Here is a 15,648-nt window from a genome sequence, read left to right as displayed (position 1 = left end):
GGTTATGTGCGGGGCGTGCCAACTCGACGGTCGAGCTCGGCCGGTGAGTAAAATGTGTGGATGCGGCATTGGGCGAGCTGCTCGATCTTGCGACTGCGGCCGAGGAAGGAACACGTCTTGGCCTTTAGGTTCTAGAGCCTTAAGACAAGGCTACTATTTCTACGAAGTTCACAAATCATTGGCACCGGATTCGGTCACAGTGATTATATTCGTAAGAGTACAAGCACGCCGAATCGACACCAGAGTATACGGACACAAGTACTCAAAAGAGATGTATGTCTTGATGGTGAATGTGGTTCGACAGTCAAAATGCCGAACTCTAAAACTCACTTGCAAATATCCAATCATAAAACAACTTGACGTTCAATGTGCCGAGCCCAGTAACTTGTAACACCTCACCTCGCCGAGAAGGCTAGTGAGATGATCTCTGCCAATAAGGATTTGAAAACCCTTCTTGACCGAGACTTGGATAGATAACCAGTCGGCCTCGACGCAATGTTGTTTATCCAAACTAAAGGTGCTCCGTGGTCGGTTGATTATACGGCAACAGTGCTATTTATCCAAATTGAAGGTGTTCGTCGGTTGCCTTTGTTGAGAATATCGCGTTTAAGAATGGGAAAAGCAAGAACAAACTCCGGAAATCGAAAAACAAATAACCAAGATAAATAACACCAAGAACTTACGTGGTTCGGCAATATGTGCCTACGTCCACGGGACAGCAACAACAATCTTTCACTATATCAATAATGAGTACAACCAATAATCTTGCCAAATCTCTAGAACTAGGACTTGACGAAAAACCTGAAAGAACAAGAACAAGAAATACAATATCTCTTTTCTTTTCTCTCGCACACACTTTACAATATTCTCTCACTCTAATCCCTTGAGTGGTATACAATTTATTGTTTTGCTCCCCCTCAAAACTAGTACAATAGCCCTTTTATATAGACATAATAAAGGTCTTCTTCACTAAGGATTATTAATCTTAATTGGAATCTAGTTATGAATCCTACTTCAATTGAGAAACTAACTCTAATTGGGTAAACAACTCCAATTGGGAAAACAATTTAATCCTCTAAGACTATTAATTCCCAATAGACTTAGGACAACTAATCATGGGCTGGAAAAAATCCAACAATCTCCCCCTCCAGACCATGAGGAAGGTATACCATAATAGGATTGCTCATCTTGACCAAACTCCCATTGATCGAACTTTTCATGACCAGACTCCCCTTGATCGAATTACCCATAACCAAGCTCCCCCTGATCGAACTACTCATTAACCAAGACCCTCTTGATTAGACTTCTCTTGACCAAGGCTCCCCCTAATAAAAACTACCATCGTCATTGGCAAAGGAAATTATAGACTTCTTTGCCAGAAAACATCGCTTATCTTCATCTTGGTCCAATTAGCATCAAACATACTTGTTGGCTTGCTCTTAACACCTTCAGTAAAGCATGTCCTCCTCTTGATTTCCATGTAACCCAATTAAAGCGGGTTGCACCCTCCATTCTAAACAGATATCAGACAAACCATGCTCTGATACCACTTGTTGAGAATATTGCGTTTAAGAATGGGAAAAACAAGAACAAACTCCGGAAATCGAAAAACAAATAACCAAGATAAATAACACCAAGAACTTACGTGGTTCGGCAATATGTGCCTACGTCCATGGGACAGCAGCAACAATCTTTTACTATATCAATAATGAGTACAACCAATAATCTTGCCAAATCTCTAGAACTAGGACTTGACGAAAAACCTGAAAGAACAAGAACAAGAAATACAATATCTCTTTTCTTTTCTCTCGCACACACTTTACAATATTATCTCACTCTAATCCCTTGAGTGGTATACAATTTATTGTTTTGCTCCCCCCTCAAAACTAGTACAATAGCCCCCTTATATAGACATAATAAAGGTCTTCTTCAATAAGGATTATTAATCCTAATTGGAATCTAGTTATGAATCCTACTCCAATTGAGAAACTAACTCCAATTGGGAAAACAACTCCAATTGGGAAAACAATTTAATCCTCTAAGACTATTAATTCCCAATGGACTTAGGACAATTAATCATGGGCTGGAAAAAACCCAACAGCCTTCACAGTGCTGTTTATCTATACTGAAGATGTGTCGGCGAAAAAGAAAATAAAAATCTCAAGGTTATTGAGAGGTTTCGCGTAGAGCTAGAGTTTGTGTAGGGCAGTTTGTGTGTTGATTTGGAGAGGACTTTTCCGTTGTTTGTAGCCTTGTATTTATAGGGATGAGTATGCGCTGGTTGATAAGCTAGTAAAGACTACCATGTTATTAGAACTCTTCCACTGATTTGAGCCTCGAATAAGCCTTACTCCCCCCAAGACTCTGAACTTAGCCAAAAATACAACCAAATCTGATCCTTGTGTTTAGTCTTATCAGTTATCACATCAAATCCCCAAATAATCCGCATGCTTGGAGATGAACAAATAAATAGCCACCAATTATTATATATATATATAGTTAGCCCAGTCCACACGGCATGCAGACTATATGGCCCAATCCCATCATCAATTCTTATGGCCTTGTACTCAATCTGACAACACCATCACCATGCATTAAAAACCTAGCCTACCTAGGTTTCTCATCTCATCCTCACATCATCACCAAAAGCCATCATCTTTATTGTCGTGCATGCATTCTGATCAAATGAATTTCAAATTCATTTTAAGCTTCCAAGTGCCGTCAGACATCCCAAATCAATTCAAACTATATTGCTTTATTTGAGAGGAGGCAGATTCTCTGCATTCCAGTGCCCTCCTGTTTGTGTGGTCACGGTTAAGCTACGTCAACATTTTATATTACTATTCCTTTTTGTCTTATTATCTCTATAAAAAAAATAATATAAAATGTTGACGTGGCTTAACCGTGACCACACAAAACAGGAAGGCACGGGAAGTGGGAGGGCAGAGAATCTACCTCCTATTTGAGATATAAATCGCATCCTAGTTATCTGGTTTAAGAAGATGCCAAGAAAATAATTATTATGATAAAATCCATAATATTATCCTTTAGCAAAAATATCTTCATTTTTCCATCCGACGGTTGAGAACCATGCTCACTCAACGGCCTCGATTACTCGGGCCAATGGTGTAAAATCGGGTCCAAACAATTTGGTATAAAAACTTAGAAGCGCTTATGACTCATAGAAGCCCATGCTTCATGAAAAAATGGTTATGAACCCAAGTGTTTTTAGAGAAGCAACCAAACATGCGATTACTTGTAACATTAATTTAACTTGGCATACCAAGTATTGCCCATGCATAATCTTTTTGGTGTACAATCTCACTTAACCAATTGGAGTAAATGCTAATTTCGCTCAAAATACACTTGAAAAAACTTGGTTGCAAGTGCCTAATCTTACTCAAAATATCGTGTTCTAAAACTTGAGCTTGCACCTTTCAACGATTAAGTGAAATTGAATACAAGAAAAGTATAATACTCCTACACGTGAAGCCAACATGAACATCTTGTTACACTAGTTGACGAAAATTGATCAATAGAATAGACCAAAATTGGTATCAGAAGTAAACCTCAATGGTATAAGTGACGAAATTGAGGCCACAACTTAAAGGCAACACTTAAACGCAAACCACATGAACCACTTGTGACTTTTAGCCTTAAATGATCTCCTAAATTTGTCGTATATTTATGTTATAACACGTAAATTAATTTTAAACAAATCAAAAAGTCATGAATGCAAAAGAGGTGGGAGTGGTATTTCATGATCCTGTTTGGAACCATATACTCATTCTTTAGTGTACTTTTTTGGGAGTGTATCTGTGTATGTCCCTCGTCTATGTTCAGCGTCACTTTCCCAATGTAGGAAGCTCCATTAAATTCAACACTCATTTTTACTTACAATGGAAAAGTTGAATGCAAAGGATAAAATTGACATGATCAACACTACTCAAATAAGAAAATGAATTGTTATTAGCACTTCAAAAGTTTAAATGTCCAAACTTTTTATATTTAGATTTAAAAATACACTTACAAAGGGTGCACAATAAATTTTTTGGAGTGGCCAATGATAATTTCCATAAAGAAAGAACCCCTTCCTTTTTCAAATCACTTGCTAAAAACCTATGCATTTGAAGTTCGGCTTCAATACTACATAGCATTCAATGACTCGTGTTTTAACCTTTAGAGTTGATTTGCAGAACTGTATTTTCAATCTCATCCATTTATTTTCCGTATTCCTCATTACTACGTTCCATTGATGAGAGAGAGAGTGTGTGTGGTGTTTTGATACATTGTCATTTTAAGAAAATAATAAGCAAATGCAGTGTCATATCTCTTGATTATTTCAAATATCAATACAAAATTGGCCTTTTTGTTTTTATTAAGCACTACATGTCACTCTAGGTCCTACATATCATTCTTTACTTATTTTACACAATTCAGAGCATGTCAAAGGACGTTGCCAGAGCTTGGAATGCTAAAACTTCATCTCACACTATTGTGTTCTCTTCTTGTCCAGAACTTGAATACCTCAGTCATAAACTGAATTAGTAGACATACGGGCTGATTCTGGCTAAACTTCCTCCTAAACAAGCCACAACATGCAATACTTTTGATATAGTTAACTCGAAAATATGGTCAATTCAAATACTCATATGAACAAGTAATCACATCGACCTTTAGAACACGGTGAGAAGGCCATATTGAACCAAACAATAATGCCTATACTTTCAAGTGACATGTTTGTGAACAATTGACGTGGGAATCAAATCTGAACGCAGCAAATGGCTTTCGAGGTGGAAAAGGTGGCGATTAACTGTGCAGGAGGAGACAAATAGAATCTTGGTAGCTGTAGCAACAGATACTCCAGCAGAGACTGTTACACCCACCCCTAATTTAAATTGTATTTTCACTAAGTTTGAAACTATCTTGCTTTTAAAATGGTTTTTGGGTCTTAAATGGTGTGCCCAAGGGGCCCACCCCCTGTTTTGTCCCCCGGTGCCCTTTGCTTTTTCTTTTATTTTTCTGAAAGTCTTCCTCTTTCTCTCTTCTCCCTCACTCTCCCTCATCACTCTCTCTCTCTCGGCTCTCTCTATCTCAGCTCCTCTAAGAGCTTTTCTTACCAACAAACAACACCACAACAACATCAACATCTCCATTAGCACCCTAGTGAGCTTAGAATTGAAGAAAGAACACCCCAAACCCTTCTCTTCCATTTGGCCAGTACTGTTCATCGTCTTCCCCGATGAGTTTCTGGATTTTTCAACGTTGGTAAGCTTCTAAAAACCCTTGGGATGTGTTTTAGGGTTAGATTGAAGCTTGTTTTAAGTTGTGTATACGTTTGAATTACAGAAAATAGCTCGGGAAAGCTTTTCCAAATTTTCCGGCGAGCACCGTCACTTTCGAGATAATTTCAGCCAAACCACTGCTAGTTGGCCGGCGTTCAAGGTATCAATCTCTTCGTCTCATCGAGTACTATAATTTTCCTTTTTGTTTCACTCAATTTCGTTGAGTATTGAAGACGTTATACTCATTTGAATCTTACCCAGTTTCCGGCGACCTCCGAGGCTTTCGAGGTATTTTCCGGCAAAACCACGGCGATTTAGATGTCGTGTGAGGTACCATTCTCTTCGTCTCTTCAAGGGCTACAACTTTCGTTTTTGTCTCGCTTAATTTCGTTGAGTAGTGATAAAGTTATGGCCGTTTAAAGGTTGTGCATTTTCCGGCCGATTTCTGGCTCTCTCTCCCATTGGGTCCGGCGACCCACCAAACCCAGGCTCTTTGGGCCTTTCCTGCGGAGCCCAACCCAAACCCATTTCTGTTTTCTTATTTTTTTGGTTTTATTAAATTGTTTTAAGTTAATGGCCCTTTGGGCCGTTTGTGTTGAAGCCCCAAAGACCTAAGCCTTTAAAGGCTTAAAGCCTTCATGCTGTCTCTCTCTCCCTTAGGCCATCTCCAACCGAATGGTCCAGAGTGCCAGAGGGCCGAAAATAGCTCTAAAACCGTCTCCAACCGAGGGTTAGGCCAGAGGGCTCGAGAATCTGGGAGGGCCCCACGGAATTTCAAAGGGCCAAAGGGTTGGCTGCTTCCGGCCAGCCAGCCAGCCCCGGGCTGGCTATTTTTTTTTATAGTTTTGTTATTCCTGTCGGTTATAATCGACAGGAATACATGTTATTATTTAATATACTAAATAATAGTGTATTCCTGTCGGTTATAACCGACAGGATTTTTTTTTTAAATTCAAATGAAACGGCTACTAGCCGTTGCATTTGATTTGATTTTTTTTTTTACACTATTATTATTATTTTTTATTTACAAAATTTTTCATTTAACTTCTATTTTTTCCTATAACTTCTATTTCACAAAATTTGGTTCATATTTTTTTTTAAATTCCATTTTTTTCCTATAACTTCTATTTCACAAAATTTGTTTCATATTTTTTTTTTTAAATTCCATTTTTTTTCCTATAACTTCTATTTGACAAAATTTGTTTCATATTTATTTTAAATTCTATTTTTTTCCTATAACTTCCTAAGCCATTATACAACATTAAATTAAATTAAGTAACATGAAACAACATTAAACAATATGAAACAACATTAAATAACATTAACCAACATAAAAATTATACAACATGAAACTTAAACAACATTTTAGTTGTAGTTTTTAAATAATAAATTATGTTTGGCCCTATGGCCCTTTGGCCCTCGGTTGGAGACGGTTTTTTGTGACAGGGCTAAAACGAGCCCTCTGGCCCTTTGGCCCTCGGTTGGAGACGGAGGCAAATATGATCATGTACTGTTCATTAAAATATTAATATCTTGGAGAATCTTGGAGGGCCAGAGGGCTAAAACGAGCCCTCTGGCCAGCCCTCGGTTAGAGATGGCCTTAGGCCCTTGGCCTTGGGGCCGGGCTTTAAGCCCATTTCCTTAAAATCCTAATCCCAATTCCCTAAAGCCAAAAACCCTTTTAGTTTAAAAACCTTAAACCCAAATATTTATCCTAGGCTTTTTATCAACCTAATTCCCTAACCCATTAGCCTAAACCCATTAACCCTTTAACCTAAACCTAAACCTTAACCGGTTCAAACCCTTTTTGGGGAATATTTCGTTAGGGAATATTCCGTCAGGGAATATTCTAGGAATATTCTATTGACTTTTACATAATTTATTCGGGAGCCTTCTTAGGGTAATTTGACGTTCTGAATCTGTTTCCAACGTCTGTTTTCCCAAATTCAATTGTTAAAATAGAGTTTTATTAATTGGACCCTTTACGTGCTTAGGGGCAATTATTGGTGACGTTTTCTTGTTCGTTAGTTTGCGTGGCTCTTCGGCGGCTAAGTACTGTGAGTGGACACCTTCTAAAATGCATGTTTTATAGTAGAAATGCATACATGAAAAGCATGATTTGATGATTACGTTTTATGAAACGTTTTGTGAGATAACATGCTTACTGAGGCTACTTTGAATTATTACTATTTTTCCTATAACCCGTGTTCTTATAGAATATCTGATGGATGACGATATGATATTTAGAACATGTTTCGAACACCTCTTTATAGTATAGATGATGGATGACTTTATACTATAAAGTTGTTTTTCAATATATATATGTTCAATGGTTTTGTACTTACCTAGTGGTCCTTTCCGCTACGGGATGTAGGGATAGATTCCGGTCCGTCCCAGGCGACGGTTTGGTGTTGGCATAGGGCCTGGAGTGTGTTTCCTCTGGCTATTTAGCACAGGAACAGGGAGCCGGCATGGGGCCTGAAATGTATTTTCCTCTGACTGTCTGCTCAGAGACGGGGAGCCGGCATGGGGCCTGGGGGTTATCGGACAATTCACTAGTGATTATTATATATGAGTTATGATTTGAGACATTGCACGACATGCTAGGTTTCGGAAAACCTATGTTTAACATTATCTATGTGTTTTCATAAAACCTGGGGGTTAGTACGTTAATAACTGTTTTATTATATATATATATATATATATATATATATCAACTTGGTCTACTCATGTTTGTTTTGCGCCCCCTTCAGGACTTAGAATCGAGGCATACAATTCCGGCATCAAGGCACTTCCGCATCAGCATCTTCGAGTCCTCTTGGTGTGGGACCCATTATTTTATTCATTCAATTTTATATTATTTCTTTTAGTATTCTAGTTAGTCGTATGCTCTGAACACGTTCCTTAAATGCATATTCCTTATTATTTTACATTTATAAGTTTTATCTATCCTTTATTTTCAGCAATTGCACTCAATAAATGGCTTTCGTCACCCTCGGGTGTCGGCCAGCACATGACCATCCCGATGTCCCGAGGATATCGGAATCGGGGCGTGTCAGAGACTCTCTTCAACAATCAAAATGGAAGACGGGGAAATTAACTGCAGAGGGATTACATGGACTCTTGCTATCAGTAGAGAACACGCAGCCACGCATATGAATAACAGAACAGCTAACCAAGATGGGAACAAGCTAACTAAACTCAAGGCAAAAATTAATGCCAAACATCATAAAACCTCTCATAGAAAGGAAATGCCGGCATCCATAAACAATATACTTAGTATTTAAAACACTATTAACACCGAATGCCACTACCAAACGACCAAAACCGCAGAAACTTAGCAACCCATCACATAAAAACCATGCACCATTCACTTATAAAAGGATTATACACACCAAAGATTTGTTTTAATTGCACAATATCAACACTACCATTGGAAATACTAGAGTTACCTGCAATCTGAAAACAAGAAAACACAACCTAGAGATTCAATCATACAAACAACAAGTGAAATCTCATACAATCAAATAAAGATACGCTGGCTCCACCCCATATCGTCAAATTTCAATGATAAAAACTGGGTTTTAAAGCATTTTCCATAACTCATAAATCCCAAACTTTGTTCCCAACATTTCAACCACAACAAATAATCAAAACTCCAAATCTAGACCAAAACAAACAACAGCAATCCGGCGCAATCATATCACATTCACAGAGATGGATCAGCAGAAAGATCTTTGATCAATGCAGGAACTTCGTGACGGCAGATAGCAACTAGCGTACTAGCAACTATTAAAATGTTGGGAGCAGTCTAGGCTGGCATTCAATATTCAAACGTAACCCCACGCCTTTTCATGCGACCCATCCACTGAGGCTGATACCAGATCAAACCCTAGTTTTTAATTTTAATTTCCAAGAGGTTACAAAAGTCACAGTGCAAAATCTTTAGCAAGGACTTGGGACCCTCTTCAGATTTTTTTTCCCAGCATTTTCTGCCGTCACAAAATCCCTGCTCAAACCTTTTACTATTTCACCATCATATCCATCTCAATTTTGACAATTTTGCTTCTTTTCTGTAATTTTCTCGGCATCCAAACAGAAGGTTAAGGGGGAGACTAAATACCTGGGCAATGGCGAAGAGCTTGAGGGTGATGCTCAACCACCCCCGCCGCAGTGAGCAGAGTAACACTACGAGGCACGAGCTGGTAGCTGCGAAGGGAGCGGCAGATACTGTTATTGTTATATAGGGCGGCACGTTTTTGGGACGATGTCGTTGGGTCTATTCTCTTACCTAGGTCTGACCCTGAAGCCCAGCCCAGTTAATGCGAAGAATAAGGCCCATCAACTCTTGCAAACCTTGGTTTTCAAAGGCCTAGTACCAAAAGTAAAATATGTTCAAGGTTCTTAAAGACAGAAAAGTCACTACCGGTCCTGAGATTTTCTTTACACAATGAAATACGTCTACATTAAGGAGTAGGGAATAAATTAGTTGCGAACTCGTCATTTTCGACATCTCACTTGCAAATGAAGAGAATACTAGCAAATGAAGAGAATACTACTAGACCGTAGTATTAATATGTGATAATATTTAAAGGAGGAAAATTTACCATTAAATATGGTATAAAGCGTTTTTCTTGGTTGTTGAACAACAAAAATATATAACATATAAAAAATAGAGTCCATACAAATTAGGTCAAACTACAAGATAAAACAAAAGATGTAATCCAGCTCAAAAGATAAGGATGGGCTTTACATACAAATCAACATCCATAAATAAATAAATATAAATAAAATATGCATTTCTTCCTACAAAAGGGGGGAAGAAACGTGCAAAAACAGGTGCTCCTCCATTTTCTGCAACAAAAAGAAACATGGAGTCAATAAGGGGGGTTAAGAGAAAGTGGCGAAAAAGGCCTCTATCTACCCCACGTAAGAGCTGTAGAACCCTCCTAAAATGTCTATAAATAGGCATCAGTTGCAGTAAGAAGAGGGAACAAAAAAAAGAGAGGAAAGACTCTGCAGAAATTGTGAGAGAAATTGAGAGAAAAGATAGCAACAAAGGGGAGTGACAATAAAATGCTGCAGAAGTTGAAGCACATGGAGAAGAACAAAGGAAAAAAAGGAAAGCAAGGAAGACACGGCAAAGGGAGCAAAAGTTCAAGTTATAAATTTATCGTTTATAATTTGTTCTTTGTCTTAGTGTTGGTTCAGTTTTTTTTTTTCAAAACAAAAGAAAGAAGACTTGGCTCTTCTTATTTTCACCAAAGCAAAGAAAAAGGTGAAAGTTCCACCATCGCAGCCCATCAAAAGGATAAACCTTCCTCCTTCCACCTTGAATTTCCAAGATCACACCACTTCTCTCTCGGATCCTCCACTATGGAGCTCTCCCCTTTCCTCGTTCACATCCTCCTACACCGTTCCTGGAGTCGTTTCCCAATTTGAGAGCACTGCTATTGTAGCAATCACTACCACCAATGTTAACCTCCCCATGAATTTCTTCGGGTGGGTCTAAACCACCTCGTGAAGTTCCAACCAAGTCTAAGTGATCATTGCATTGCAGCAAACAGCTCTAAAGTTGCTCTTTAAAACAGATTGCAGAAGCTCAAAAGCTTTCTGTGAAGTTCCTACACCTATACCCGACGATCGTGCAGTACTATTCAAGACTAGGAAAGATCAAAGTCTTCAAAAAGGGGAAGGAAAAAAGGCTTGCTGACAAAGGTGGAGATAAGCTTGGGACAAATGGTTTTAAAAGTCCCATATTAAGTGGGATCAAAAGTTCAAAAGAAAAAAAAATAAAAAAAGGGGCTGCTCAGATTCAAGAAAGGTTTGCAAAGGAAAAGTGAGTAAAATTGACAGATACTACAAGACAAAAGGGAAAAGAAGAGAACGTATTGTTCAAGAGTTCCACCCAAAGTTTTCTATGTCGAGAATTCGAAAGATAAGAAAAAAATGGACAAGAAGGTTTGCAGAGAAAAAGTGAGTAAAATTGACAGATACTACAAGACAAAAGGGAAAAGAAGAGAACATATTGTTCAATAGTTCCACCCAAAGTCTTTTGTATCAGAAAAAAAAATAGAAAGGGAAAAGAAAACGTAATGTTCATCACATGGATGTCAGCAAGCTTCAATGGTGAAGTCAAGAAGAAAAAGATGTTTTCCTACAATTAGAAAAGTCCCAGCAAAAGTACACTTAAAATAATGAGGCTATTGGCTCTACAAAGAAACAAGACAAAAATATGGGCAAGTGTGCTTGGGGGAAGTCGAGGCCCCCTGATCCTTTCACGTGATGAAAAGCAAAACAATTTGGGAGGCCATGCAGGTGTTTCTCTAGAAAGAGGGACAAGTTTGCTACAGAACAAAAATTTGCCAAAGAAGAATTGATATAGGATTTGAACCCCACCAAAGAAAAGTTGCGGCAGGAAGAAGAAAAATAAAAAGAAAGGGTGGCTTTATCCCTTGTGAAGTCCTACTGGACTTAGAAGAATTCAAATTCACAAAAAAGGAGAGAATAAGCTTGTTGTCAACTTCCTTTGAAAAAGCACTCTCGTGAAAATCAAAAGGGAAAAGCCATGGGATTCTAATCCTTCTCAAACTTTATTGGTTAAAGCACTACAAAGGAAGGAAATATTGTTGCTGCTACGCTCTCAAAGAATCAACCAAAAAGAAGGAAAATACTTTAAACCGTGTGGAAAAATCATACAAATATAGTCCTAATTTACTTGGGATTAAAATATGAGGGAAGCTTTTCAAAAAGCTAATGCAAGCTGAAGTCCGTGGGCCCACCATTTTTACCAAGATGGACTTTGTAGACTTGAGCACCCATTAAATTAGATCAAGTCAACAAAACTTGCAGCATAATCATTTGCATTGTATCACAAAAAAATCCTTGCTTTCATATGGAAAATATAAAAGCAAGTGTCAGGGCTCCTTTTTCTTTTACCAATGCCTTTTCAGGCTTAAGTCCCTTGCTTTTCTTCTTTCTCTATTTTTGGCTTTGACTTGCTTTTGTCCTTGCCGTGTGTCTCCCTTTTTTTCTACTTTGATTTGTTGTCCTTGCCATATATCCCCTTGGTGGTTTGAGGAGGATGAGATCCAATTGGAAGCAGCATAAGTTAAATCACCATAAAGAAATTGTCCTTTGTGACCACATAAAATCTCATAGCTCCATTGATCTTCAAGTGGTCTTTCCCATTTAATTTGGAGAGTTGTTCTGCAGCAGGTAAAAGAATGACTAGTCATAATTATGACTAAAGTTTGAAGGCCACGTGTTTGAAAGGATTTGTGTTGATAAAAGGCAACAATAGAGTGATGGGCTTGTAGGCAAAATAAAATGGGTTCCAAGACAAAATAAATGAAAAGGAAGACAAAATCAAATACCAAAGTAAAAGTGGGTTCATCACAAATATTCCCATTAAAATTTACAAGACACAAATGGCACGAAGCCGCGACAAAATCTCAAATGGCTCGAAGCCATATCAAGTATTGAAAGGCACAAAGCCGTATCAAATTTCAAATGGCACCAGGCCATATCAAATTTACGGTAGCGCAAAGTTGTGTCAAAAATTCAAATGGGCACGAAGCCATGCCAAATATCAATTGGCGTGAAGCTGTATCAAAATTCAAATGGCACGAAGCCATATCAAGGCATTAAAGGCTCCAATGGCTCAAAGACCTTGCCTGCACGAGCTAAAATTGCATAAGGCACCAATTGCTCCAATGGCTTAAAGTCCTCGCCCACATGAGCTAAAACTGCATAAGGCATTAATGCTCCAATGGCTCAAAGTCATCGCTCACACAAGCTAAAACTACACAAGGCATCAACCGCTCCAACGGCTTAAAGTCATCAACCTCTCCAATGGCTTAAAGTCCTTGTCTGCATGAGCTAAAACTACACAAGGCATTAAACGCTCCAACGGCTTAAAGTCCTCGTTTGCATGAGCTAAAACTGCATAAAGCATCAATTGCTCCTTGCCTGCACGAGTTGAAACTGCACAAGGCATCAAACCCCAACAAAACACATAAGGAACTACGAGTGACTTGATCCCTCAACGAGGGTATGTAGGTAATCTAGGGCTCTATCTAGACGCAGTCACAAAATCAAATAAACACCCAAATCCCCAAGTTACGATTTATTCATATTAGAATCAAAGGGTATTCCTTTCCCAAAGGAATGGTTGTAATTAATAGGCGCGTAGCCTAGAATAGGTCGAACTCGAATTAATAAAACCCTCTTTGAAAAAATGAACGAGGGTGAAATTGTGTTGAGTGAATTATTTGTTTACATATTGTATACAATTTTTGTTCAACATTGGTAAACTTTGTCATGAATGTTAAAAATAATATTAACTACCATGTAAAATTGATTAGGTTGGATTTCTGTATTGTTATACTACATACACTAGAAAATAATTTCGAACTTTCGGCACATTGGCTCGAACATATTAAGCTTGTGGTTTAAGTTCTATGGTAACTTAAATCAAAAGACTGCCAAATAGGCCACCAATACTATATGATCACATATGGGAAGGATTTTGTGGGAAATTCACACACGTGATTATAAAAGCAATTTTGTCTATCTCAATTCCTCTTAGGCCATCTCCAACCGAATGAGGGCCAGATGGCTCATTTTAGCCTTCTAACCTTCCAAGATATTAATATTTTAATGAATAATACAGTGCCATATTTGCCTCCATCTCCAACCGAGAGCCAAAGAGCCATAGGACTCCCTGTCACAAAAAATCGTCTTCAACTGAGGGCCAAATGGCCATAAGGCCAAACATAATTTATTATTTAAATTTAATGTTATTTCATGTTACATAATTTAATTTAATGTTGTATAGGAAGTTATAGGGAAAAAATAGAACTTAAAAATTTTGTAAAAAAAAAAAGGGCCTACCATTCATGTCGGCTATAACTGATAGGAATATGCTATCAGATATAACCGACATGAATCATGAAAATTCCAGCCAGCCCGGGGCTTGCTGGCTAAGTTGGGCCAACCGGTTGGCCCTTTTTTGTCTAGTGAGGCCCACTAGCCATTTGGCCTAGTCCTTAGTTGGAGACGATTTCGAGCTATTTTCGCCCTCTGATTCTCTGGACCATTCGGTTGGAGATGGTCTTAAATCTAAAGTTGATTTATTTATAGATGCACATCAATCATTAAACCTTAGGATTACTCATGCTTAAATTTTAATTGATTCCATTGTCGTCATTAATTATGTAGCATTTTTTTTTTTGGCAAACAATACGTCAGTGCGCTAAATTGTTAAGTGGTAGGGGAGGGAGAACGATGAGAAATGAACCCACACCAGGGTGCATAGGTTTTATTGTTTTTCACCACTGGATGAAGCATCATCTGTATTATGTAGCATGTTGTTATCTAAAATAAATCAATACAAGATTTTTATACATATTTTCCTTCACTTGTAAGAGTTTGAGAGTCTTTGTAACATCCCACATCGCCCAGAGGAGTGGATCTTGTAAGCCTTATATGTAGATTCTCATATTTACCTAGCGTGAGGCATTTTGGGAACTCACTGGTTTCGGGTTCCATCGAAACTCCGAAGTTAAGCGAGTTCGCGCGAGAGCAATCCCATGATGGGTGATCCACTGGGAAGTTCTCATGTGAGTTCCTAGAAACAAAATTGTGAGGGCGTGGTCGGGGCCCAAAGCGGACAATATCGTGCTATAACGGAGTCGAACCCGGGATGTGGTGGGGGCCCGAGCCGGATGTAACAATTTGGTATCAAAGCCAACCCTGGCCGGAAGTGTGTTGACGATGACATCGGGCCCCTAAGGGGGATGGATTGTAACATCCCACATCGCCCAGGGAAGTGGATCATGTAAACCTTATATGTATATATTCTCATCTCTACCTAGCGGGAGGCCTTTTGGGAACTCACTGGCTTCGGATTCCATCGGAACTCCGAAGTTAAGCGAGTTCGCGCGAGAGCTATGCCATGATGGGTGACCCACCGGGAAGTTCTCATGTGAGTTCCCAGAAACAAAACCGTGAGGGCGTGGTCGGGGCCCAAAACGGACAATATCGTGTTATGACGAAATCAAGCCTGGAATGTGATGGGGACCCGAACCAGGATGTGACAGTCTTTTTGTTCACCTTAATTTTGTATAATGGGCTTGTAAATTTGTTTTCTTTTGGCTCAATGCGTTCAGTTGTTTGTTGAATTATTTTCTTATGATCATTATTGTTTAAGTGAAAAATATACATTGTGTATGTTATTTTGTTTGATTTTGAAATACATTGTATGTATTAATGTTTTCGTGTGCTTTGCTTTTATTTGGCCCAGATTCATTTTTTTTATTTTTTGTATACCAATTTATGGAATGTGTTTTGCCGTTGGATT

At 38.5% G+C, this 15,648-nt stretch overlaps 1 long non-coding RNA gene across 2 annotated transcripts; it reads left to right on the top strand.

The window, feature by feature from the left end:
• The first annotated feature begins 5,040 nt into the window (after positions 1-5,040).
• Positions 5,041-8,217, top strand: LOC108173749 (uncharacterized). Of its 2 annotated transcripts, XR_001790454.3 has the most exons (5): positions 5,041-5,268; positions 5,350-5,445; positions 5,547-5,615; positions 7,280-7,342; positions 8,039-8,217. It is a non-coding gene; the product is annotated as an uncharacterized lncRNA (long non-coding RNA). The 2 variants fall into 2 exon arrangements; XR_011583036.1 differs by lacking the exon at positions 7,280-7,342.
• The last annotated feature ends 7,431 nt before the right edge of the window (positions 8,218-15,648 follow it).

The sequence above is a fragment of the Malus domestica genome, chromosome 07 (assembly GCF_042453785.1).
Source record: "Malus domestica chromosome 07, GDT2T_hap1".
NCBI classification, from domain to species: Eukaryota; Viridiplantae; Streptophyta; class Magnoliopsida; order Rosales; family Rosaceae; genus Malus; species Malus domestica.
Note: the sequence above shows the minus strand (reverse complement) of the source record. Positions and strands in the feature narration are given on the sequence as shown.